Source organism: Sus scrofa, chromosome 8 (genome assembly GCF_054392235.1).
Source record: "Sus scrofa isolate SSC_HxYL_T2T_F1_AM1 chromosome 8, Sscrofa_HxYL_maternal_Yorkshire_Landrace_v2.0, whole genome shotgun sequence".
Taxonomy (NCBI): Eukaryota; Metazoa; Chordata; class Mammalia; order Artiodactyla; family Suidae; genus Sus; species Sus scrofa.
Genome location: NC_139390.1, coordinates 141064051 through 141089846, shown reverse-complemented (window position 1 = coordinate 141089846; position 25796 = coordinate 141064051). Strand labels below are relative to the sequence as shown.

At 40.6% G+C, this 25796-nt stretch overlaps 1 long non-coding RNA gene across 5 annotated transcripts in view; it reads left to right on the top strand.

The window, feature by feature from the left end:
• The window catches only part of LOC106508464 (uncharacterized), a 315434-nt gene that overhangs the window by 125823 nt on the left and 163815 nt on the right, over positions 1–25796 (top strand). For all 5 annotated transcript variants that reach the window (XR_002346881.2, XR_014813482.1, XR_014813481.1 and 2 more), the window contains exon 2: positions 16346–16479. This is a non-coding gene — a long non-coding RNA (uncharacterized LOC106508464). The remainder of the gene's footprint in view (positions 1–16345; positions 16480–25796) is intronic.

Sequence of the window (25796 nt, the reverse complement as noted above, 5' to 3'; positions counted from 1 at the left end):
CCCCATCCATCCCACTCCCTCCCCTTCCCCTTGACAACCACAAGTCTCTTCTTTATGTCTGTGAGTCTATTTCTGTTTGTAGATAGGTTCGTTTGTGCCATATTTTAGATTCCACACATAGTGATATCATCTGGTATTTGTCCTTCTTTGTTTGACTCAATTCACTTATTGTGTGAATCTCTAGCTACAACCATGTTGTTGCAAATGGCACTATTTCATTCTTTTTTTTAACAGCTGAGTATTATCCCATGTATATATATATATATATTGTAGCTTCTTAATCCATTGACCTATAGATGGACATTTAGGTAGTTTCAATGTTTTGGCTATTGTGAATAGGGCTACAGTGAACATAGGGCTGTATGTATCTTTTTGAGTTATAGGTTTGTCTGTGTATATGCCCAGGAGTAGGATCGCTGGGTCATATGGTAGTTCTATATCTAGTTTTCTGCAGAACATCCATATTTTTTTCCTTAGTGGTTGTACCAATTTACATTCCCACCAACAGTGTAGGAGGGCTCCCTTTTCTCCATATCCTCTCCAGCATTCTTTATTTATAGACTTATTAATGATGGCTAATTTGACCGGTGTGAGGTGGTACCTCCTGTAGCTTTGATTTGCTTTTCTCTATTAGTGATGTTGAACATCTTTTCATTTGCCTACTGGCCATCTGTATGCTCCTCTGGAGAAATGTCTATTTAAATCTTCTGCCTATTTTTTGATCAGGTTGTTTTGTTGTTGTCGTTGAGTTGTATAAGTTGTTTGTATATTTTGAAGATTAAGCCCTTGTAGGTTCCATCCTTTGCAACTATTTTCTCCCATTCCATTGCTTTTTGTTTTTTATGGTTTCCTTTGCTGTGCAAATCTTGTAAGTTTGATTAAGTTCCATTGGCTTATTTTTGTTTTATTTCTGTTGCCTTGGGAGACTCACCTAAGTAAACAGTTTATGTCAGATAATGTTTTCCTATGTTCTCTTCTAGGAGTTTTATGGTGTCTTGTCTTATGTTTAAGTCTTTTTTTTTTAATACAATGATTTTTATTTTTTTCCATTATAGCTGGTTTACAGTGTTCTGTCAATTTTATGCTATACAGCGTGGTGACATACATATACATTCTTTTTTCTCACATTATCATGCTCCATCATAAGTGACCAGACATAGTTCTCAGTGCTATACAGCAGGATCTCACAAATGCTGGAGGGGCTGTGGTGAAAAGGGAACCCTCCTGCACTGTTGGTGGGAATATAAGCTGCTGCAACCACTATGGAGAACAATATGGAGGTACCTTAGAAAACTATACATAGAACTATCATATGACCCAGCAGTCCCACTCTTGGGCACATATCTGGACAAAACTTTCTTTGAAAAAGACACATGCACCTGCATGTTCATTGCAGCACTATTCACAATAGCCAAGACATGGAAACAACCCAAATGTCCATCAATAGATGATTGAATTAGGAAGATGTTTAAGTCTTTAAGCTATTTTGAGTTAATTTTTGTGCTTGGTGTGAGGGTGTGTTCTAGTTCCATTGATTTACATGCAGCTGTCCAGTTTCCCCAGCACCACTTGCTGAAGAGACTTTTTCCCATTTTATATTTTTGCCTCCTTTGTCAAAGATTAATTGAAAAAACAAAAGAGAAGTTCCTGTCATGGCACAGTGGAAACAAATCCGACTAGGAACCATGAGGTTGCGGTTCCATCCCTGGCCTTACTCAGTGCGTTAAGGATCCAGTGTTGTGGTGAACTGTACTGTAGGTCACAGGGGCAGTTCAGGTCCTATGTTGCTGTGGCTGTGGAGTAGCCTGTCAGCCATAGCTCTGATTTGACCCCTAGCCTGGGAACCTCCAAATGCCACAGGTGTGGCCCTAAAAAGCAAAAAAAAAAAAAGATTAATTGACTATGGGTGTTTGGATTTATTTCTGGGCTCTCTATTCTGTTCCACTGATCTGTCTGTTTTTGTACCAGTACCACACTGTCTTGATTATTGTAGCTTTGTAATATTGTCTGAAGTCTGGGAAAGTTATTTTTCCTGCATTAAATCTGTAGATTGCTTTGGGTAGTATGGCCATTTTAACAATATTAATTCTTACAATCTGGGAGCATGGGATATCTTTCCATTTCTTTGAATCATGTTTAACTTCCTTTATTAATATTTTATAGTTCTCAGCATATAAGGCTTTTACCTCCTTGGTTAGGTTTATTTCTAGGTTTGTTTTTTTTGATGCAATTTTAAAATTTATTATTTTTTATATTCCTTTTCTAATAGTTTATTGTGAGTATACAGACATGCAACTGATTTCTAAATGTTAATCTTGTACCTGCTGCTTTGCTGAATTCATTTATTGTGTTTCTAACTTTTAAAAGAGTTACAGTGCATTCATTTTATTATAAGAAAAAAGGTTGCTAAAATTATGTTTACCTCTGATCTCAATTCTTATTGCTTCATTTTTTAAGTTTTAATAAAACTTAAAGTGGAGTATAGTTGAAGGACATCTTCCATATATAACATCGAGACAATTTGGGATCTTTTCACAGTTTCCTTTTACATGTAGCCAGTTAAAACCAATGCAAGTTTCTTATTTTTTTCTCCTGATTTGCAACTTGCTTATCTTTCATTGATTCTCTCTTGATATTGTACTGTAGAATACGAAAGTTACTTCTGAAGTCATTAACTTCTTCTTACCCTAATTTTTTGGATTTCTTTGACATGAAACTAGGAAGGAGATAAGATTCTTGTTCTCAAGCTGAGGTTTCTATCGCGCACTGAGGTTGGGGTAATCAGTGTCATATCCTGGAATGAAAGGACCCTGGGAATCTCAGCTCAGTGTTTTCCTGGTCCCATAAACTTTTTAGGACGCTTTAACCTCTCAAATTTAGGAATCTTTAACCTGTAAATGGTAATAATAATAATATGTGCACACATACATGCAGACCTCATTGAAGTCAAAGGGCTGTGTTAATGGCTAAGTGTGTTAATGTATTTGAAAGAGCTTTACAAACACCAGCATGCTCTGCAGATCTGAGTTGTATTTGTTTTCTTGGCAAGCAGTTTGGCCGAGGAGAGGGAGAAGCCAGTGCTTCCACGAAGCAGAGAAGCCCCGTCTACCAGAAGCCTGATAATGAATGGTTGATGTTAGGATCCCTACACTTTGGTCACACCATGGCTTCTTCACCTTTCTGCTTTTGCCCTTCCTCTGTCTTCCTCCCCATTAAAAACTGAAGAAAATATGAGAGGAGAGAAAACTCAACTTTTAATCAGTCTGTATTGGCATGGTTTTCTTTTTATGCCAACTCTGAAAATTGACACATGACCAAATCATTTCACCCCTGGCAGCAGAGATATATGGGAGTATATGCTTCTGTAATGCCTGAAAGGCATAATCCAATTTAGTAGAGGCAAGAAAAGAAAGGAATGGTGATAAATTTCTGTACAAATGGCTCCTGTCGCCATGAGATCATCTAAAATCCTGTTATTTGTCAAATAAAACAATGGAGATGAAAGGAGTGGAGCCTCTTTCCATCACAAAGTTTGTGGCAGAATCAAGACTCAAGCCCAAGTCTTCAGAACAAAGCTCAGAATATCATATCAAAGTTTTTTCTGGCCTCCCTTGCTGGACTCACCAGAAGCTTCCAGGCAGGGTACATAATTTGCCATCTTATACTTTCCTCAGCAAGTGCCATCAGCCTTTTTGTGAGTATGGTTATTTGTGGCAGTAAAGGAGACTGTAAAACAATCTTAAATTGGCAAATTTCCCCAGATTCACACAGAATAAAGTCATTATCCAGTTACAGCCTTCCTTGGGTCCGATCCCTTGATTTTAAGGTTCTGCCATAAATTATATATCCTGGCCCTTTTGCCTGGTGATGGGCAGAAATATCTGATTCTGTTTATTCAGTGGTCTTACCTTAGTTTAGGAAGATGAATTTGGGATGGCCGTCTTGAATTTCTCTGCTTGGTTATGCTCCAACCCTCACTCCAGATTTTACAGTAATTAATGCAAAGGGGGTTTTCTTGCCTTTTTTGGATTGCAGATGTGAGTGTGTTAAAGTTTCTAGGGACAGAAAATATAAGTGGCTGCTGCTTTGTTTTCTCTTGCTTCCTGCATATATGAAACTATTCTGATAGATCTGCAGGAAGAGATGTAGTCGCAGATGGCAGAGGTCAGTGTCTTGTGTATTCAATGCAGTCAATAATAAAGTCAGGACTTATGCTAACTGAATGTTAATGAGGAAGCACAAGGACCTTGGAAAGTCATTATGTCTGGTCATTTGCTTCATAATATTACTCCAACAGGCTCCGGAGGCCAATGCAAGGAGGTTTTTAAACAAGTATCAAGAAAAGGCCAGAAAAACAAGAAAACAACTGAAATGCTCCGCAGATTATAAGCTTCATGTGATGTGCTAGGGCTCAGCAGGAGAATCTTTTTTTTTTTTTTTTGAGATTAAAGCTATTACAAATTATTGGTTTCATTTTCATTCCAAAGCAGGCTTTTTTTTTTCCCTCCATTTTCTAAAAATTAGAACCGAAGGGCCATAAGAAAGTGAAGGAACTAACACTTGTGGAAGCCTTCTGTGCGCCATGTGCTCTGCTGGGTGCTCTGTGGATGGTACCTCGTTCAGTTCTCACAACCCTGTCACCTCGGTGTGATTATCTCTATTTTCATTTTATTTTTAAAATTTATTTTATTTTATTTTTAATGTTATAGCTGGTGTACAGTGTTCTGTCAGTTTTCTACTGTGCAGCAAGGTGACCCAGTCGCACATACATATGTACATTCCTTTTTCTCACATTATCATTCTCCATCGTAAGTGACTAGATGTAGTTCCCAGAGCTATACAGCAGGATCCCATTACTTATCCATTCCAAAGGCAATAGTTTGCAGCTATTAACCCCGAATTCCCACTCCCTCCGCTGCTTGGCAACCACAAGTCTGTTCTCCGTGTCCATGATTTTCTTTTCTCTGGAAGGGTTCATTTGTGCCGTAATTAGATTCCAGATATAAGTGATATCATATGGTATTTGTCTTTCTCTTTCTGACTTACTTCACTTAATATGAGAGTCTCTAGTTCCATCTATGTTGCTGCAAATGGCATTATTTTGTTCTTTTTTATGGCCGAGTGGTATTCCACTGTGTATATGTACCACATCTTCTTAATCCACTCCTCTGTCTATGGACATTTGGGTTGTTTCCACATCTTGGCTATTGGAATAGTGCTGCAGTGAACATGCGGGTGCATGTGTCTTTTTCAAGGAAAGCTTTGTCCAGATATATGCCCCAGAGTGGGATTGCTGGGTCATTCAGAAGGAGAATTTTAAAATGTAGTTTCTCTGTAGCAAAGGGAAGGGTATGATTTCTTATTGAGGGAAATCTGGTCTTGATCCAAATCAAAATGTTACCTTTTTTTTTTGGTCTAAATAATATGATTCTTTTTAAATATAATGGGTTTCTATAGGCACTAACTACAGGACCTTTGCATGGAGCTAATTACATAAGACTAGTACTATTTCTCTTGGAAGAGTATTGATGCATCACTGCATCTGGATAAGTTGGTGGGAGAAGCTAAGACTGGGTGACTGGTACAGGCAGTATATATACATGTAGCATCTCCTACTCTCTACGTCGTCCTCTTAATCTTCATCTCTTTACAGTATGAAGAGTACTCTGCATTCACCCTTTGTCGCCTTTCTAATCCTTCATTCTTTATCCTCAGTGGATGGTTATGGCCATGATGCCCTCAGGAAACCACAATGGCACAAGTTAGACACCCACACACGAAAAACAATAAATTTGTCATTAAATAATGCTGAGGACAGAGAGAAGCACTACCGGTTGCATTGCCCATAAGGAAAAAACGTCTTAGATCCACAGGGGAGGCAGGACCACAATGAGATCTTTTCTCCACACTAGTTTGCAAGTGCTTAGAGACCCTCATCGAAGGCTCTGCTAACCAGCTACAGTTAAAAGAGAAGTATACAATTTTAAATCTTAAAGTTGCCTTAGAATTCCTGCTATAGAATCCTATATTTTATCTATCCATCCACCTTTCCATTTATTTGACATTTGTAGAACTCAGGCTCAATCCCTTTGGCATTGTGTTATTTTAGCAGAAGAAATGTCAAATCTAATTTTTTGTCCCTTTGTTGTTGTTGCTGTTTTGCCTGCACCCGTGGCATGTGGAGGTTCCCTGGCCAGGGCTCGAACTAGATCCACAGCAGTGAAAACACTGCATCCTTAACCCGCTAGGCCACCAGGGAATTCCTAATTTTTGTTCACTTGTGATGTTAGCAGCTGTTGATGCTTGATATTTATTAGATCTATTCATTCATTGGCAAGGTCATAAAATGGTGTTATTCTAATTCTATCATTTTCTTTTTATTTAATAGCTGGGGATTTTTTTTTTTTTTGGTCTTTTTCCATTTCTTGGGCCGCTCCCTCGGCATATGGAGGTTCCCAGGCTAGGGGTCCAATCGGAGCTGTAGCCACCGGCCTACGCCAGAGCTACAGCAATGCGGGATCCGAGCCGCGTCTGCAACCTTCACCACAGCTCACAGTAATGCTGGATCCCCAACCCACTGAGCAAGGGCAGGGACTGAACCCGCAACCCCATGGTTCCTAGTCGGATTCGTTAACCACTGCGCCACGACGGGAACTTCAGGGGTGATGTTTTTCAAGGAAATGATTCTCCTTATATATCATTTGGTTTTCTAGTGATAGTGCTGTCTTTATATTTACCCAGTACTCAAGATAAAAAAGACACAAAGATATAAAATAATGCCAGAATAAAATATAAAGTACTTATAAATTCATGCTAATAGTTCCAATTTATATTTAGGATTACAGTGCCTTTATTTAACTGGATATACACTGTAGCTCTATCTCCTTAGTTTCACACCAAGAATCTTAGTTCTCAGGGGTCAATAGAATCAGAAAATCCCATAATTACTTCTAATCTCTCTTTATACATACAGTAGCATTACTAATACTACCACTGCCTATTAGAAAAGGTAAAAATAGTTAATTATTATTATTAATAGTAATAGTAAATAATTTGAAAGGATAGGTTTGTTTGTAAACCTGCTAGTCCTACATTCCCCATATTTTGTTAATGGTTGTGCTGCATCTACATTATCAGATCACATAGCCATTGCCGGCTATAATCTCTCCCTTTTAATCCTCGCCAACTCCTCATTCTATAAGTAGCTATGTAGTTAATGCCTGCCACTCATTTCTAGGCATCTTGCTTGTTTGAAGCTTTTTCTCTGGTAGATTCCTCAAGAAGTGCTTATGAGGACAATAGTAACTGACTTAGTATTGCTTGCTGTCTGTTTTTCTACGTGAAGATCAGTTTTTTCTACATATAAAATCTTTGCCTCGCAATTTTTTCCTTGGATATTTTTCTTTCTTTTTTTGGCCATACCTGTAGCATACGGAAGTTCCTAGGCCAGGGATTGAATCTGGGCTGCAGCTGCAACCTGCATATGACATAGCTGCAGCAATGCTGGATCCTTAACCCACTGTGCTGGGCCAGGGATAGAACCTGCACTGCCACAGAGACAACACTGGACCCGTAACCCACTGCAGCGCGGTGATAACTCCCTTTCTTGAGTATTTAAAATCAGTTATTTTATTATTTTTTTTTGTCTTTTTTTTTGTTGTTGTTGTTGCTGTTGTTGTTGCTATTTCTTGGGCCGCTCCCGCGGCATATGGAGGTTCCCAGGCTAGGGGTCGAATCGGAGCTGTAGCCACCGGCCTACACCAGAGCCACAGCAACGCGGGATCCGAGCCGCGTCTGCAACCTACACCACAGCTCACGGCAACGCCGGATCGTTAACCCACTGAGCAAGGGCAGGGACCGAACCCGCAACCTCATGGTTCCTAGTCGGATTCGTTAACCACTGCGCCACGACGGGAACTCCTAAAATCAGTTATTCAGCTTCCTTAACTTAAAATGTTGTTGTTGAAACTTCTGATGATAGACTAAAATCCAGCTCTGCTCTCCAATATGGTACTCATTATCCTTATGTAGCTATTTGAATTAAATTAATTAAAGTTGAATAAAATTAAACATATAAGACATGTTCTTTAGATTCTAAAAGAGTTTTTTTCCTGTTTTCTTTAAATTTCTGTTGTTTCAGTAGAATATGTGTCTTGGTTTTGGTCATTCTGGGTGTATATTTTCAGTATATCATGTGCATTTTCTTTTCTTTCTTTCTTTTTTTTTTTTTTTTTTTTTTTTTTTGGTCTTTTTGTTTTCTTGCCTTTTCTAGGGCCACACCTGCAGCATATGGAGGTTCCCAGGCTAGGGGTGTAATTGGAGCCATAGCCACCGGCCTACACCACAGCCGCAGCAACGAACGCAGGATCCAAGCCGCATCTGTGACCTACACCACAGCTCACAGCAATGCCAGATTCTTAACACTGAGCGAGGCCAAGGATCAAACCCACAGCCTCATGGTTCCCAGTCAGATTTGTTAACCATTGAGCCACGACGGGAACGCCTATCATGTGCATTTTCAACATGTCTCAAGTCTTTTCTTTTTCGGGAACTTGTTCTTAAGTTATAGTCTTTAGAATTTGTTTTAATACTTATCAGCATTCGTTTTCTTCTTTAGGTATTCCTGCAATCTGTATGTTGTGTGTTCTTAGCCACTCTTCAATAACTTTTCTTTTCTGAAATCACTTTCATCTCTTTCTTCACTGTGTTTTGATTTTTAATTTTTTTGTCCCTCTCATCTTCCATTTCTCTTAACATATTATTTGTGGTATTTTTTTTTTTTTTAATCTTGTTTTCTTGTAATTTAGTCTTCATTTCTAAAATATTTTTTTCTTAATTTCTAATTAAGTATTATCTCAGTCTGAGTTATTTTTTTTCATATTGCATGATTTTTTTAATGCCTTTAACTTACTTTGAAATATTTTGTTACAGTTTTGATCTGTTTTTGAGTTAAGTCTTTCTGGAATATGCTTTTACTGTCTATAGCTGTGCGGCCCAGTAGGGTACTCACTATCCTCAAGTAGCTATTTGAATTAGATTAATTAAAATTGAATAAAATTGGAGTTCCCGTCGTGGTGCAGTGGTTAACGAATCCAACTAGGAACCATGAGGTTGCGGGTTCGGTCCCTGGCCTTGCTCAGTGGGTTAACGATCCGGCGTTGCCGTGAGCTGTGGTGTAGGTTGCAGACGCGGCTCGGATTCCGCGTTGCTGTGGCTCTGGCGTAGGCCGGTGGCTACAGCTCCGATTGGACCCCTAGCCTGGGAACCTCCATATGCCGAGGGAGTGGCCCAAGAAATAGCAAAAAGACAAAAAAAAAAAAAAAATTGAATAAAATTAAACATTTGGCTTCTCAGGCTCAGCAGTCAGTAGCCACACGTGTCTAATGGCTCCTGTGTTGCACAGCACAGATCTAGAACATTTCTGTTTTTGGAGAAAGTTCTCTCAGACAGTCTGGACTATAGGGCTGTTATTCTCCTCTTATTCTATTTTCTCTTATAGTAGCTATTCAGAATTTAGGTGTCGATACTTTTCTGCTGCTCATTTTTATGTGAATTTAGCTTTTCAGAAATATTAAAATGAGATGATTCATAGAGCTTTTCTAACTTTACAGAACTCTTTCTGTTTAATTGTTTACTTATTTTCACATAGTATTAAAAAGCATGGTACCTTGATTTCTGAGATTTCTTGGTACTTTTCCCTGGATCTACTTTTATCTGATCTGGTTCAGTTCTTGGTGTCTCTTGTCCTAGTTCTACTTAATTTTCATCCCACTCCTCAGTGTGGCATCCAGCTCGGGGAGGGATTCCTGGCTGGTCAGCTTCATGTGTGCCCAGGAGCTTAACTCCAGCTCTTTAAGGTCATTCCTGAAACCCAGGGCACGTGTTGAGCACGTATTGTGTTGAGCAAGATCATCCCTGTGTCAATAACTACTCTCAAATTGGCCTTCCACAATTTCTAATAATACCTGCTCATTATTTTGAGGTTCTTCTGTTCTCAGTCCATAGGCCTCTATTGTTTTCCTGTTTCTTCTTCCACTAATATTGGTAGCATGTACATCTTGGGACTGCTGGTAGTTTGTCCCCCACTTGCTTGTCTTTTTGGATAAATATCTCAGGGATACCTGGTTTTGTTATCAGTGTAGTCCAGGAGTTTTGATTTGGCTGACACTTGCTCTGGCTATTTTACTGGGAGTGTTGGGAATAGTCTGAGCCTTTGCCGCTCCCCCCGTTGCCATCTCCACTGACTCATTGTCTCCCAATTCCTTTGAGGAATAAAGTAGTTGATAATCTTTATTAACTTCTCTGCTAGAGGGACTAGCTCTTCACAGTGGTCTTACTTATTTTGGTTTGAAGTAAAAGGCTCAGGTCTTCTAGCAATTCTCCAGAGAGTTCCTTCTGGGTGGAGCCCTCAATGACTGACTTGTTATTTCTTTTGGAACGACACCTTAAGATCTGTTCCTGCTCCAGTGCTATAGGTTGACTGTGGATACCTAATACATGTTGCTTAATTGGCTGGCTGTTCTTCATTGTTTCAAACTTCAAAATAAATTTGAGATGTATTGAAGTTGAATGTTTGATTTTTAACACAAATTATATAGAATATACTGTATAACTATTAAACTTGTAAAATGTAACATTGAAAGCATCTTTACCGATCCTCTAATACAGTTTTTCACCTAGGCACTCTTGGTTTTTGTGCCAGATAATTCTTTGTTATGGGGTTTGTCCAGTGCATTGCAGGATATTTAGAAGCATCCCTGGCCACTAGATGTCAGTAGTACCCCCCCAGTTGTTACAACCAAAAAGTCTCTAGACTTGCCCAAATATCTAGAGGTGGGAAGAATGGGGGTGTGGGGTGGAGGTGGGAATTGCTTCCTGTGGAGAACCAATGATCTCATGGTCTCTCATGCTGTAGTTGAAGAATAGCAGAGAGAGGAGCAATCACCTAGGTCAGGTCCCAGGGCTATTATGTCAAGACTATTTTCTATACTCTCCTGGGGAACATCATCACAAAATTATGCATAATTGTACTTCATCTTTGAAACTGAGTGTTGAAAAGATTTCGGAAATCAGGATAAAGACCTTTTAAGGGCAAATTATTTAGATAATCTCCACTCTGGTTATTTATTGCAAGAAGAAAGCATTTAATGTTGGACCTTGAAATAAAGACTAAAACACTTCCACAGGCTTGTCTTTGGACTTTAGGGAAATTTGGAAAACAGTTGTTTGGATGATAGGATCCTGTGGGTTTTTGATTTCTAGTAAGAGGATTATTTTGATATTGCCTTCTCTATTGCAATTTTCTTTGGCAGAATTGACCAGGAAGAAGAAGAAAAAAAAATCCTGCTAAATATTCAACCATCACTAAAGACTGCTGGGAAATTAGCCAAACTGGGGAAGGAACAGTGCTCACAGCATCTTTTTAATGGGTGGGAGAGTCCTAAATTCAAGTCCCAGAGAGAGAGAAAGCCTTTCTCCATCACCATCTGCTGGAGATTTTTGGTAATATATTGTTCCAAAGCCTGTATTATCTTTAAGAAAATTTGCAGAAATAAGAAATAAGAGTGAGAAAAAAATGAAAACTCTATGTACATTAGTAAGTCCAGCATAGGTTTATTCCTAAATGTTTCTTTATGGTAGCATCAATGACTCTGTTTGGTGTTTTATCAAATATTGCTGTTTTCTTTCTTTTGTCTGTCTGAAAAGTATAAGTTTTAGATATACTAGAAGAAGACTGTGACGAAGACTTTTACAAAAGTTTTCTGCAATAAAGCTGGTTTATAATTTTATTTTTTAAATAGATTACAGAATAGTGTAGATGCATAAAGTTTTTTTTTTTTAGATTCAATATATCTTCTCTAATGGTCTTCATGGATGTCAGGCAATGGGATTCTCTCGTAGAAAAGATCCCTTAAAAAGACATCGTTTGGAGTTCTGTGCAATGGGTTAAGGTTCTGCATTGTCATTGAAGTGGCTTGGTTTGCTGCTGTGGCGTGGGCTCGATCCCTGGCCCGGGAACTTCCAGATGCCACAGGCATAGCCAAAAAAAGTCATCTTTTCATTACTTTAGAAATTTATTAACCTCCTCTCACAGGAAGTGGTGGTAAGTGGTAAGTGGTGTTTGAATAAATCAGAGGGAAAGGAAGTCAAACATAGGGCCAAATAATATTTGTTGAGCTCGTAAATGTATATCTACTGTGTCCTGTAACCCTGGAGGCAACTCTAGGAGTAGGCATTCTTTTTCGTTTACTTGTTTGTTTTGCAGTGTTGTGCCAGTTTCTGCTGTAAAGCGACCCAGTCATATATGTATGTATATTTTCTCATACTGTCTTCCATCGAGGTCTATCCCAGAGACTGGATATAGTTCCCTGTACTATACAGTAGGACCTCATTGGCGTATACATTCTAAACGTCATAGCTTGCATTTTAGAAGTAGGTACTCTTACCTCCATTTTTCAGGTGAGGAACATTCTAATATGCTAATAATATACGGTCAGTGAAGCTCCTATTTGTTTTATAGTTGACAAAGCACTTCAGAGATATCTAATGTGTACATTAGGGGTGTCTAGTTACTGATTTGGTGGCCGTTTATTAGTATAGATTCATGAATGCTTTATAGATTTAAACCCCTTGAAAATTCTATCATCCAATGAAGCTCCATTAAGAAGGGAACCATGTAGCCTCGTTTACTTATAAACAATGCATGTTACATAATAGATGCTCAAGAAATATTTGTTGATTGAGCTACTTTGCAAAGAGCGTGTAATAGTTGCATGGAGTTGTGAGGAGTGAATGATGTACTGCAGCAAAGCACATGACCCCATGTAGACACTCCGCAAGTGCCCATGCCCTTCTCTTCACCGCGGACCTCTTTCCTGAGCAAGTCCCTGCTGTTCATGTACCAGTCTTTGATACCCGTCAGTGCCCCTCATTTGCTGTGAGACAGAATCCTCAGTAGCTCTTCTTGCTGTGCCTGGATCAGTTCACTCCAGTCCAGGCGTGGAATTACCCACTGAAGTAGTCAGTGACGTCTCCAGTTCTAAAGCCTTCCGTAGGAAATTAAGTTAGCGAGTGCAATTCCAAGTTCAGGACACAGAGCAGGAGACATTTGCTTGGATTGTTCAGGAGGCAGTGAAAGGACCACTTTGGGGGGAAAACGGGAAGGGGAAAGAGGGAAGTGAACGTTAGAGAAACATTCGCCCTTTGGCGTGGTTGCTCTTCATTAATAGTCATAGAACCCGCCTCAGTACTTCGGGACTGAGATACCAAGTCTTTCCAAGTGTCGACGGCAAATTCTGTGTCCAGGTGCTCTTCTGGCACTCCCATTGAGTTATGAGAATTCATTTAATTTCATTGGATTTGTTGTGTAGCTCTATCTGAATGAATACATGACAGAGAAACAGAACGATTTACTGCACTTTCCTTTTTTATCTTTAATTTCAAACCTAGTTCCCTTCTGCATTGGGGAGACAGAAGAATCCAAGATTTTTAATATGTGCAGTTATGTGCATTTTAACAGACTTTAAACTTCCAGAGATTAAGCATGCCTTCCTGCTCTGCAGGATGCTAGCTGCTGCATGCATAGTAATGAACGGGGGGAGAGGAAGACTCCTAGGTGGCGGTTATGCTTGGGGAAGAGAATTGAGCTTTCATCAAGTTTTCTGATCATCCTGAATCTTCCTATGAAAACGTGACTCATTTTTTTTTTCTGAGATCCAGGCCATGTACGTTTCAGAATATTAAAAAAATGGGGACATATGTTTTCTCCGCTACATCCCACACCTTCAGTGGAAACCTGCGGAATATGAAACTGTCAGTATTGGCCACCTTGAGGGAATGGATCAGCGAGGGCTGTTTCGTATGGCAGAGAAAAGTGAAGAGGGCACAGCGTTAGTGTACCTTCATTTTCTGAAAGGGACGATCTGAAGTCTTTCTAAGTTATAGCATTTTTATTTGGAAGGGAAAATCTATTTGAGGAAGGGTTTTGGAAATTATAGATTGCTGATCAGACGTTGGTACTTACTGCCAGGGACTGACTGTTTTAATATAACTCGAGTTTCACTCAGTCCTCACACTGTGTCCGTAAGAGGTACACAAAACTTGCTTGCTTCAGCCGACCGAAATCTCAGTATCCTCCCACCCACCTCACACAGGTTAACAACAACAGCACATGTAGGGCTGTACCCAGGTCCTGCCTCTCATGTGCTGAGAAACAAGTTTGTCCGGGATGACCTTCAGCTGCCCTTCGATGCTTTTCCCCTTTCTGTGTCTCTTTTCACCTCTAGTTTTGAGCTTCTCTCGGGTCAGGGACATACTTGACTTGCGTTTTTATCTCCCGTCACCTAGCACATTACCTGGCTCATCCTAGTGAGCAGTAAATAATGGTTAAACTGTTAGATTCTACTTTGTCATCCCATCTGCTGGCCGTGTCATCTGGGAGTATTATCAGTAGCCTGTCAATGCCCTCATCTTAGTTATTATTCATGCAAAGAGTCGTCCATGGTATTTAGTCCTGCTTGGAATAGAGGGTTGGGAATGCATGAGGTCGAATGTTCCTTACAGCTTCCAGACACGTGGCATCATTTCTGTTAGAGGGGGCTTTGGGCTCCAACAGACCTGGAGACAGGTCTTGACGTTGCTGCCTAGTTGTAGTGTTGCCTTGGGAAAGTAACTTAATGGAGGTGCCCAATAAATATATGCTGAATAAATTAATGGTTTAACAATCTCTAAACCTCATTTTTACTATCCCTAAAATGGGGCAGACGACACATACCTAACAGTGCTGTTAAATACCCTACCCAGCAAACTCGGGAAGCTAGAAATTTATTTTGCTGTTTTTACAAACAAACTTTTGGGTATTCACCTGTCATTTTTTTCCTGCCCTTTCTACGTACTTGTAATCTTCTGAATTACCTCTTTATTTTTTAATTTCAGGGAAGGGGGCCATGTGATATTAGTTTATATTAATATGACTATGTTTCTACAGCATTTTCTTTTATTTGAACTTCACAGCAAACAGCTGAGAGTGTTAAAGTAATCATGCACATGTTTCCGACCAGAAACCTGAGTCCCAGAAGGAATTTGATTTGTCCTATCTTATGGCAAGAACCAAAGTGTGACGAGAACCTAGCTTTTCTGCCTTAATATCTGGTAGGGTCTGTCCTTTGTGCTAGTGATTCCTCAGTGATCAGGAGTTCTAAAACGAACCAAACATGTATTTACCTCTGCATCCCAAGGTTTTTAGTTTTTTGTTTTGTTTTTATGAAAGACAAAGGCAGGGAGACTGGAATCCTGCTTGTGCGGCGTTCATGCTGGCACACGAAAGTTCCTTTTTTGATCTCAGCAGTTTGTTTGTGGGTAGAATGAGGAAGAGGAGGACTGGAGAATGAGTCCATTCAGCCCGACAGCTGTGTTTGTGTTTGCAGCTGTTGATGAGCGCACAGGGCAGCAGAGAGACCCAGTTCACAGCCGAATAGCTGGTCTCACGGTTACTGGATACGATAGGTCTTAAGAGTACTGCAGCCTCCCTTAGGGTGTTGGGGACTTGCTGGAGTATGAGAAAAGTTTAGAAGAAATATGAAAGTCTTACTCACTCTAGGATTTTTCAACCTAAAGCAAAATCCTCTGCATCCGCCTTTTTCACGTTAGACACGTTCATTCCTAACAGACTCGAGGAAGCAGTTCAGCTGCGGTGGGACTAGGGGAAGACGAGGTGGCAGAAACACTCATCATTTCAAGTAGAATAGACTGCTGGTTAAAAGTGGAGATTCTGGAGCCAACCGAGCCCCTACTGTGTGCAGGTCCTAAGGTTACAGTAGTGGGAAAAGACCCCTCTTCTCACGGAGCTTGTATTTGTGGGGAAGAGACAAAAGATAAAATGAGGAGTTCCTGTTGTGGCTTAGCGGTTACCAAACCCGACTAGCATCCATGAGGATGCAGGTTCGATCCCTGGCATCGCTCAGTGGATTAAGGATCCGGTGTTGCCGTAAGCTGTGGTGTAGCTTGCAGATGCGGGTCAGATCCGCATTGTTTGTGGCTGTGGTGTAGGCCGGCAGCTGTAGCTCCGATTTGACCCCTAGCCTGGGAACCTCCATATGCTGCGGGTGCAGCCCTAAAAAGCAAATAAATAAATAAATAAATAAAACGAAGAGTAAGGGACATAATATCTGAGCAGATTGTAAGTGCTTGGAGAAAGATCTGTTCGAGAAGGGGGAAGAGAGTGCTGGTTATCCCTTTTCTTGGGTCTGTGTGAAATTTTCATGATTTGACTTTTTTATGTGCCAGCTTCTAATTCTTGGGCTGCCCCGATGTTCCTGTACTAACTCTCTCTCTCTCTTTTTTCCAGGCAAGAGCAGACCTTGCACTTTGCAGTTGGTGTGGACAAAGTATGTAGCCACCAAAATGGCATGGAATTAAGAGTAAATAAAGAAAATCAGTGAAAAGAGAAGAGAAAAAACAAAAGAAATGAACTATTTGGAGGTAAGCAGGCATTAAAAGCCTGTATTTAAGCTTTCTTTTCTTTCTTTCTTTTTTTGCTTGCTTTTTCCTGAAATTTTTACGTCAATAAGATAGAATTGTGTTGTGCTTTATTTACCAGACTCCGCTAGGCAAGTCGGGGGTAGAGGAGAAAGATCCAGTCCTAGCTTTAGGAAACCCTTCTATCCAGCAGAGCAATATTTATATTTTCCATACACATCCTTCCTCTTTTAAAAGAGATTTGGACATCTGTCATTAGAATGGAAAGACACAACGCAACACGTAAAAGAAAGACAGGACTAAGGGAGGCAGGAGGCTGAAGCACGTCGCAGTGACAAGGGTCAAATACTCCAGAAACGTTGGCTTTTCCAGCAGTCATGGCCAACAAGGAGATCACCTACCGCTTTATGGAGGAGATAACGGTTTTCTTTCATCTCATTTCTCTTTTTTGCTTAATTTCTAATTTCCAACATGCATTCCACATGGAGTTCAACACTGAATTCCAAAGATGGATTTCAGTCCGTCTTTGATCACAGTTTATTGAAGAACATTTTTATTAATTTGAAATTTGAACTATTCCTTTCGCATGAAACAACAAATCTCTAAAATAGGAAAAGCTTCAACATAATGCATTTATCAGAACTTCCTAAACAATCCCTTCTCACAAAAAAAAAATCTATAAATTTCAATACTGTCCATTTTGTGGTACCTTCAGGATGAATTTTTAGAAGCTTGCAAATGTCTCTGCAGTCTAAAACTTTCCACTAAACTGTCTTAAGCAAAAAAGAGAAATTAGATGAAATTAGAAATTAAGAAAGTCTTCCGTGTTGGACTGTCAGTGAGGAGACGGGAACTAGTGCAGTGGACAAGCTCCTCTTTAGCCGCTGTAAATCGAATGCGGATTTTTGTTGGTGGTGTTGGGTGTGTTGACTGTGACCAGGAATCTGTCTCTGTCAGTCCTTTTCTATTCTCATAGGTTCCTGAGGTAGAGGTCAAAGGGCAGGACCTTGAAAGCCAGGTGGAACCCTACAAGGTCTCCTTTGCAAAGGCAGGGAAAACCCAAGGCCTTTAAGGAAAGCAGGAGAGATGGTTTTCACAGCCATTTGCTGAGCCCACCCTGAGGTCTTGGCCCTCCGTGTCAGTGGCTTGACATGCTCCCGAGCTAGAAACACAGTTCTCAGTGCTACCTAACATTTCTTGCCCCACAGCACACCTGAAGCAAAAGCTTCCTCAACTTTCCCAAAGAATATTTTCTCATATTATAAGTGAACCACAATGATTTTTTTTTTTTTTTTTGTCTTTTTGTCTTTTTTGTTGTTGTTGTTGTTGTTGTTGCTATTTCTTGGGCCGCTCCCGCGGCATATGGAGGTTCCCAGGCTAGGGGTCCAATCGGAGCTGTAGCCACTGGCCTACGCCAGAGCCACAGCAACGCGGGATCCGAGCCGCGTCTGCAACCTACACCACAGCTCACGGCAACGCCGGATCGTTAACCCACTGAGCAAGGGCAGGGACTGAATCCACAACCTCATGGTTCCTAGTCGGATTCGTTAACCACTGTGCCACGACGGAAACTCCCACTCTGATTTTTTAAAATCAATTTTAAAAATAGTCAGTTCTATCTTTTAACTGCTACTGGTACCAATTTAAAAAATTAATTTCAGATGCCATGGATTGGTCACATGTAGCTTGAAAAATAATACTTTGTTAAGAAGTTTTTTTTTTTCTATCTATTTCCTTATGATTCCAAAAAGCTTGAAAAATAATACATTAAATCAATTGTTTTCAATCAAGAGAATTTTTAAACTTTAACGCATGTTCGTCCCCAGATGATCTGATGTGTTTAGGAGGTGAAATCTCCCTGAATGAATCTGATGTGCTCCCTCATCCTCCTCTAGCCAATCCAAAGTGAGAGATGTCAGGAAAAGGAAACAAAAGTAAGAGAAAAGAAAGGATATTTTTTGAAGTCTTGGAGCTGGATTCCCATGTCCCAGGGAGCCCCCCCCCCCAATATAAGTTCTGGGTTCCAGTTAAGACATGAGCTGTTGGACTACCACAGATTCCGGGGGGAAAGCCAGATACATTAATGCCCTAGAGAGAGGAGGTTCAGAGAGAGCCCCCCTTCACCAAAGCCTGGGCTTTTAGCCCTTATATGTTTAAGAGAAAACATTCTGGAGTTCCCACTGTGGCTCAGTGGGTTAAGAACCTAACAAGTATCCATGAGGATGCAGGTTCGATCTCTGGCCTTGCTCAGTGGATTAAGGATCTGGTGTTACAAGCTGAAGCGTCAGTCTAGGTCAGAGATGAGGCTGGGATCTGGCATTTCTGTAGCTGTGACATAGGCCAGCAGCTGCAGCTCTGTTCTACTCCTATCCTGGGAGCTTCCATATGCCCCAGGTGTGGGCACCCCCTGCCAAAAAAAGAAAGATTCTGTGGTTTCAGGACCAAAGGTCAGATGTAGATGCAATAACACACATGGAATTCCCATCGTGGCTCAGAGGTTAATGAATCCTACTGGTATCCATGAGGATTCAGGTTTGATCCCTGGCCTCTCTCAGTGGGTTAAGCATTGCTGTGGCTGTGCTGTAGGCCGGCAGCCGTAGCTCTGATTGGACCCCTAGCCTGGGAACCTCCATATGCCGCGGGTGCAGCCCTGAAAAGACAAAACAAACAACAACAACAACAAAAACCCCATGTATTCTTAAGTGCAGTACTAGGTGCAATCCAAACTTATCTCCACCTTAACTTCATTAAATGTCTGGTGATCCCCTAGGTTCCAAATTTTCCTCCACGTTAACGTCCCAGGGTAAATAGTATCAGGGTGATTAGAAATTTTGCAGGCAGCATATTGAAAGTACAGAGACGCATAGGACTCAAGTGCAGGGCGCCCGTCTGAGCAGGAATGTTCGTTTCCACCCTCAAGGCTCAATTAGGTCGTGTAGTAGCTATCATATTTGATATCCACAGAGGATTATTAAAAATTTTGTTTTGTCTTTTTAGGGCTGCACCCATGGCATATGAAAGTTCTCAGGCTAGGGGTGGAACTGGAGCTGTGCTGCCAGCCTACACCACAGCCACAGCAACACCAGATCCGAGGGGCATCTGTGACCTACACTACAGCTCACAGCAACACTGGATTCTTAACCCACTGAGCGAGCCAGGGGTCAAACCCACATCCTCATGGACGCTAGTCAGTTTTGTTACTACTGAGCCACAATGGGAACTCTGAGAATAATTTTTTAATAACTCTCCCCGTATGACAAAAAGTATTTTCAGTATTAACTATGAAGTAAAACAAAAAATAATGAACTAGAAAAAATATAGATATTGACATTTTAAAAATTGAAACTGATAATCATGGCAGTAAAAAGTTAAAAATTAAAAATGCACAAAATATTATAGTACAAAAGGACAAAACTATAGATTAAGAGTATTAATGTTTTCTTGGAGTTCCCGTCGTGGCTCAGTGGTTAACGAACTCGACTAGGAACCATGAGGTTGCGGGTTCCATCCCTGGCTTTGCTCAGTGGGTCAAGGATCCGGCGTTGCCCTTAACTGTGGTGTAGGTTGCAGATGCGGCTCGGATCCTGCGTTGCTGTGGCTGTGGTGTAGGCCGGTGGCTACAGCTCCGATTCGACCCCTAGCCTGGGAACCTCTGTGTGCCGCGGGAGCGGCCCTAGAAAAGGCAAAAAGACAAAAAAAAAAAAAAAGAGTATTAATGTTTTTTTAAAAATGTATGTATCATGGTAACAATAATAACATAAAAATTTCCATAGGTGTTCAAGCCGTCTTCGTGTTTTTCAATGACATTGTTAAAACTGATATTCTTTGCACATTCACATTTAGTACATAATATAGTCAGATACACCAATCCATTTTTGATCATAGCTTATTGAAGAACATTTTTATTAATTTGAAATTTGAAATCTTTCACATGAAACAACAAATATCTAAAATAGGAAAAGCTTAAACATTTATCAGAAATTCCTAAATAATCCCTTTTCACAAAAAAAAATCTGTAATTTCAATACTCTCCATTTGGTTGTACTTCAGGATTAATTTCAGAAGCTTGCAAATGTCTCTGCAGTCTAAAAATTTCCACTGAACTGTCTTAAGCAAAAAATTTATCACAAATTTAAACTATTTTGTCAAAACTTCTGAGGTTTTCCTCCTCTGCAAATATCATAAATTGTCTGATTTGTAGTAAACACTGGCATGATTTAATGCATTGATTTGTAATGAATTATATTTTTAAACAAGTGGAAGCTGTATTTCTTTGCCTTTCAATCACTATGCTATTATTGTTTATTTAGGATCTACTGTTTAAACACAGACATATGTAATATCACAGAGGTGGAGACACAAATTGTGGCCACAGCAAACTTGAACTTACTGAGGAATTGGAGTTCTCTGAATTAACTTACATGTAGAATATAGCACTTAAAAAAATTATTGTAGTTGATTTACAGTGTTCTGTGAATTTCTGCTATATATACACACATTCTTTTTCTCACATTATCCTCCGTCATGTTCCATCACAAGGGACCAGATATAGTTCCCTGTGCTCTACAGCAGGACCTCATTGCTTATCCATTCTTTTTTTTTTTTTTTTTGTCTTTTGTCTTTTTTTTTTTTGTTGTTGTTGTTTTGTTGTTGTTGTTGTTGTTGCTATTTCTTGGGCCGCTCCCGCGGCATATGGAGGTTCCCAGGCTAGGGGTTGAATCGGAGCTGTAGCCACCGGCCTACGCCAAAGCCACAGCAACTCAGGATCCGAGCCGCGTCTGCAACCTACACCACAGCTCACGGCAACGCCAGATCGTTAACCCACTGAGCAAGGGCAGGGACCGAACCCGCAACCTCATGGTTCCTAGTCGGATTCGTTAACCACTGCGCCACGACGGGAACTCCTGCTTATCCATTCTAAATGTAATAGTTTGCATCTACTAACCCCAAACTCCAAGGCCATCCCACTCCCTCCCCCTCCCCCTTGGCAACCACAGTTCTGTTCTCCAAGTCCATGGGTTTGCTTCTTTTCTGTAGATAAGTTCCTTTGTGCCATATATTAGATTCCAGATATGTGATATCTTATGGTATTTGTCTTTCTCTTTCTGACTTACTTCATTTAGCATGAGAGTCTTTAGTTGGATTCATGTTGCTGCAGATGGCATTGTTTTGTTCTTTCCTATGGCTGAGTGTATTCCATTGTGTATATGTACCACATTTTCTTAACCCATTCATCACTCGATGGACATTTAGGTTGTTTCCATGTATTGGCTATTGTGGATAGTGCTTCTAGGAACATATGGGTGCATTATCTTTTTGAATTGTAGTTTTGTCTGGGTATATGCCCAGGAGTGGGATTGCTGGATCATATGATAGTTCTGTCTTAGTTTTCTGAGGAACCTCCATACTGCTTTCTGTAGTGGTTGTACCAATTTACATTCCCACCAACAGTGTAGGAGGGTTCCCTTTTATCCACACCCTCTCCAGCGTTTGTTATTTATAGACTTACTAAGGATGGCCATCCTGACTGGTGTGAAGTGGTACCTCAATGTAGTTTTGAGTTGCATCTCTCTAATAATTAGTGATGTTGAGCGTTTTTTCATGTGGCTGTTGGCTATCTGTGTATCTTCTTTGGAGAAATGTCTATTTATGTCTTCTGCCTGGTTTTCAATTATTATTATTATTATTATTATTTTTTTTTTTGCTGTTGAATTGTATGAGTTGTTTGTATATTTTGGAGACTAAGACCTTGTTGGTTGCATCATTTGCAACTATTTTCTCCCTTTCCATAGGTTGCTTTTTGTTTTTTGTTTTTTATGGTTTCCTGTGCTGTGCAAAAGCTTGTAAGTTTGATTAGGTCCCATGTGTTTATTTTGTTTTTATTTCTATTGCTTTGGGAGACTGACCTAAGAAAACATTCGTACGGCTGATGTCAGAGAATATTTCGCCTTTGTTCTCTTCTGGGAGTTTTATGGTGTTATGTCTTATGTTTAAGTCTTCAAACCATTTTGAGTTTATTTTTGTGCCTGGTGTGAGGGTGTGTTCTAGTTTCACTGATTTACGTGCAGCTGTCCAGTTTTCCCAGCACCACTTGCTGAAGAGACTTTTTCCCATCTTATATTCTTGTCTCCTTTGTCAAAGATTTTGACTATAGGTGTCTGGGTTTATTTCCGGGCTCTCTATCCTGTTCCATTTATCTGTGTCTGTTTTGGTACCATTACCGTACTGTCTTGATTACTGTGGCTTTGTGATATTGTCTGAAGTCTGAGAGAGTTACGCCTCCTGCTTGGTTTTTTCCCCTCAGGATTGCTTTGACAATCCTGGGACTTTTACGGTTCCATATAAATTTTTGCAGTATTTGTTCTAGGGTAATTTGATAAGGGTTGCATTAAATCTGTAGATTGCTTTGGGTGGTATGTAGAATATAGTATTTATCAGTGGATAAGAAATACCAATGTAATGGTCTGAACCATATGTATTATTAAAGCTCAATACCATCTGCAGTAACTGCTTTGCTTTTTTAAATTAAAAAAAAATGTTTCGAAGCTTGTTTATTATTATTTTAAGTGAAAGTCATCTTTACACGGATTTAATACGAAGAAATTGCTGTGGAAATTGTTTTAAACAGAAAGAAACAAAAGTTTTCTGGGAAGAGTCATTATTATTGACGAGGGTGGGCCATTGACACCATCCCACCCTTGGCGAGTCACTAGGAACAGGTCTTTAGTTGAAGCTCCGGCGGATTTGAGGTCTGGTATGATAACTTTATTTTTTTTATTTTTATTTATTTTTTGTTGTTGTTGCTATTTCTTGGGCAGCTCCCGTGGCATATGGAGGTTCCCAGGCCAGGGGTTGAATCGGAGCTGTAGCCGCCAGCCTACGCCAGAGCCACAGCAACGCGGGATCCGAGCCACGTCTGCAACCTACACCACAGCTCACGGCAACGCCGGATCGTTAACCCACTGAGCAAGGGCAGGGACCGAACCCGCAACCTCATGGTTCCTAGTCGGATTCGTTAACCACTGCGCCACGATGGGAACTCCTGGTGTGATAACTTTAATCTCCAGTAGAGCTTCCTGCTGCAAGGGTAACACAGTCTTCACCTGCTGTAATGTACTTGGTCTCTCAGGGAGCAAGTTGTACTCATCGGGGATAGATGAGGCATGGAGAGAAAATGTGGGCTGTTCCTGGAGTCTGGCCTTTTCAGATGGGGGGCCGTGTGTTTACAAGCAGGAAATGTCTTGAACATGTCAGTCCTCGGCATGGCATTGGATCCCCCTAAATGTCCCTGATTTGTGGGACGGATATGGGCAAGTTACTGAGTCTCTCTGTGCAGAGCAGCCGCATCTGTAAAGTGGGGATGATAAGGGTAACTGCCTCATAGAGGTTTTGAAATAATTAAATGAGGTAGTGCGTGGAAAGCGCCTAAACAAAGCCTGTCACATGGGAAACACTCAATAAAAAGTAAGTAGTGTTTCACTCTTTTGTCTAATGGTCATTAAGGACACGAGAGAAGTGTGCAAATCAGCAAAGGAAGTTATTTCATGGGCTTGAGCAAATGCTATACACTATTTATTGCTGAGACCGATCTAATTCTAGTTTAAGTAAAAGCCGGATCTCTCCTCTTAGCGACGTATTTTTTTAAAAGGGCTACAGCGTGTATACGTCATTCTAACTCTGGATACACAAGTGTCTGGGTCTGAATTCACGTGATAGGTACCTTTAACTGCACATTAATTCAAATTCCCAAGAAAATCCATGGAAACGATCCAGCTCACGGCATAGCTTGAGTCTGAGGAAGCTGGTCCCCTTTAATGACCTGTGGCTATTCTTTGCCACTACCCAAGTTTAGTTTAACGGATTTGCATTGTGGAAAATATTTGATTTTCCTGAACTTGCTGTCTGGGAATTCATCTTTACAACCAGCATGTCGATTATGTCCATCCACTCCTGCTTCTGTTCAAGAATTGACCACACCTCTCTGCCCACAGTGAAGTCAACGGGTAGGGCTGACAGGTGGAGACTTTCAAAGCAGTCCCCTTTGGTTAGCTCTTACCAGCTTGCAGAGTCTGGCTTCACTGTCCCCTGGAGGGCGCTTCTCTTACCCACTCAGACACCTCCTCACTGCCGCGAGTCCCTCTCTCGCCCGAGCTTTTCTTCCTCTTTATCTGGAAGATCTTTTCTCCTTCGTCCAGGGAGCTGTTGTCTCTACCTCTTCCCAGCGCAAGATGGAGAAACAGACTCAGAAAGCACCCGCCCAAGGTGGCCTGTTTTGCTTGACCATGGAAGAGCTGAGCCTAGATTTTTGATTTCTAGTCTAGTGATGTGATTCCTGCGCGTCGTTGCCGTTCGGTTGCAGCATGCAGATGGCTTTCCCTTCCCTCCTGTGTTTTTCTGTAACGAGGCTCTGCTTTTCACTTACCTCCCAATAGACAGAAGAGCCTCAGAACTCTTGGGAGTGATCAGCGAGAGTCATGGTGGGGGGTGTGAGTGTGTGTGTGAGTGTGTGTGAGTGCTGGGGAGGGGAGAATAAAACTAAGAGCCAGGGCAATGTCGGATTGACAAGAGGTGGTTTTGTTTTGAACGTGTATTTGAGGACATAACATTCAGCGTCTCTCCCTTTGGACCTGCTTCTTCTGTCCACAGACTCTCACACCACTATCCCTTTGTGTCACTTTTGGCCGCTGGCCACATAGTTTGGGAGGGCTATTTTCTTGCTTCTGACTGGCATTTTAAACAAGGGCTTTGTCCTTCTTTCACCTGTTTGCATTGAATAGAGGCAAGGATGGGTACTAATGTGTTCTTATTTTCATTTCAAGTCCAAAATTAAATGTTTGTCTCCCAGATTTCATAGTAAAGGCAATACAAAATGTGAACAAACATATTTGAATGGAATTTTGATAGGCGTAATGTTTAGATAGAGTTCACACACGGGGCATGTTTATTTTTAAATAACTTGTATCACTGTAGTTGCGTCTAAAGAACTTACAGGCTAAATACAGAGTATTATTTAAATGTATATAATTAAGAGAATACGTAGGTGATAACTTCTGTAAGGAAAGAGTCTAAATACAGAGTATTATTTAAATGTATATAATTAAGAGAATACGTAGGTGATAACTTCTGTAAGGAAAGAGTCCTCAGGAACCTGGAATAAAACAAGTCCTATTTTCATGTAAACTTTCAGGAAACTGGGACATTAAAATATGCTTTAGACTTTGAACATCTGTATTGATGTCCTAGGTCGGAACAAGTGTGTACATAACAAAGAAAAATCTCAGAAGGACCGCCGATTTATGTCACTGTGAGGCCCCCAAACT